The sequence below is a fragment of the Belonocnema kinseyi genome, chromosome 9 (assembly GCF_010883055.1).
Source record: "Belonocnema kinseyi isolate 2016_QV_RU_SX_M_011 chromosome 9, B_treatae_v1, whole genome shotgun sequence".
NCBI classification, from domain to species: Eukaryota; Metazoa; Arthropoda; class Insecta; order Hymenoptera; family Cynipidae; genus Belonocnema; species Belonocnema kinseyi.
In genome coordinates this window covers 126,986,232-126,988,100 of record NC_046665.1, presented here as the reverse complement: position 1 = coordinate 126,988,100, position 1,869 = coordinate 126,986,232, and the positions used below count along the sequence as shown (strand labels likewise).

At 34.7% G+C, this 1,869-nt stretch overlaps 1 protein-coding gene across 10 annotated transcripts in view; it reads left to right on the top strand.

The window, feature by feature from the left end:
- The window catches only part of LOC117180032 (ABC transporter G family member 27), a 47,759-nt gene that overhangs the window by 20,599 nt on the left and 25,291 nt on the right, over nt 1-1,869 (top strand). The window lies entirely within an intron of this gene.

Below are 1,869 nucleotides of genomic sequence, written 5' to 3'. Positions count from 1 at the left end.
ACGCTAAAAGTAAATAAAACTTATTTACAAAAAATCCACCTATTGTCACGCAAGGAGACTAACAAAAATTAAAAACCCCAAAACGTCAGACGCAAAGGGAATGAAGATATATTTTTTTTTGTAAAAATATGCACAAAAAACCGTTGTTTTCGTCGATTTTTCCTCTATTTTTGCATTTTTCGATCAAATATGAGCCAACTGGGTTATTTTGACCCCGGATTCGAATTCAGCGACCCAAAAACCATAAGTATATGCTAATTTAGACCACCAGACATGAAAAATTTTTTTATTGCAAAAGTATAATAAGAAAAATCGCTGTATTCGCCGATTATTTTACGTCTATTTTTGCGATTTTCGAAAAGTATGAGCCAAATTGGTTATTTGGGCCTTAGATTCGAATTCAGCGATCCAAAAAACGCATAAATATGTTGGTTAAGTCCACCGAGCGAAAAAAATTTTTTTTTTGCAAAAATATGCCTGGAAAACCGCTGTTTTTATCGATTTTACGTCTATTTTTTCGTTTTTCAGAAAAATTCGAGCCACCTTAGTTATTTGGACACCAGATTCGAATTCAGCGACCCCAAAAACATATAGATATGCTAATCTAGTCTGTCGGACAGACCACTTTTTTTGTGTGCCGGTGTAATTATTCTTTGATATTTTATGTACTTTGTCCTAGTGTTACTATTATGTATCATGATAAAAGTTGGTAAAACGGCCTGGGCTCGCCAATCAAGCGCGTGTATTAAACTCAGTAAAGTAGGCCTATTTCTAATTTTGTTTAAATTATGTAATATAAAAACAGAGTATATAATCATGTCTCGATTGTGCAATGCGTGTATGAAAAAGTGAACTTGTGAGTAGATTAGTTACGTAGGTAAAATCAGCGTGTGGGTGAATGTTGCTCGCGTTTTATACGTAGGTCAATGACTTGTATTCATGCTTGCGCTGTCACGCATGCCGCGAGCATCAAAATATATGTTAAAATTTAAAACAGTTATTGATACATCTATATAGGCAGCGTAGATATATAATCAATGACACACATTTATATATTAATAGAATGTCTCTGAATGTATAGGAAACATTTCAAATATTACCAGATTTGATAAAGAAAAAAAAATTAATGTATAAATTGATACTTTATAACGAGCACGGGGCACAAGAAAGAGAGAGAGAGGCAGAGAAAGAAACTTTCTGTTTGCTTTTTTTTGCGCGAGAAACCGCAAACGAAATGAGACGAAAGTTTTGTAACGGTCCCTGAAATTAACACAGTTCCTCGCAGCGCTTCTCGTGCCATGAACTGCAATGCCATGCAAAATGGGACTAAACACAGGATGGAATTAAGCAGCAGCAAGGCAGGACCTATATCCAACATTAACTAATGTTTATACGTCATTTGGTTAACTATCAAGTATACGCCATTGTCACCGTTAAAATCAGAAAATGTGTCAAGCTGTAAATTGTTTACGTTTTTTAAATTCTGAAACTCAGTACACACAGAAAGAAACAAAAGTGAATTTTTATTAAGGACAGGCAGTAAATCCCAGAGATATTTTTCACCTGAATACGGATAAAAACTTTGCAAATAATTACCAACCACAATTATCCGACGTCGAATAATTTCCGTGCACCTCCCGTTAAAAAATATTCGACGTCGAATAATTGTAGTTTTTAGCTGCTGGCGACGTTTTTATCCAACATCAGATAAACAATATTCCTAGCATTTTTTGCATCGAATCAAAAGAAGATACAATAAAGTTAATTTCCATGGTAAACATACCCAATATCATACCCAGTGGCAAGTAAATAGGTAATAGCACTTTTTACCCCGCTCTACGCAATTAGTCTGAAATCGGGGTAAAGGTT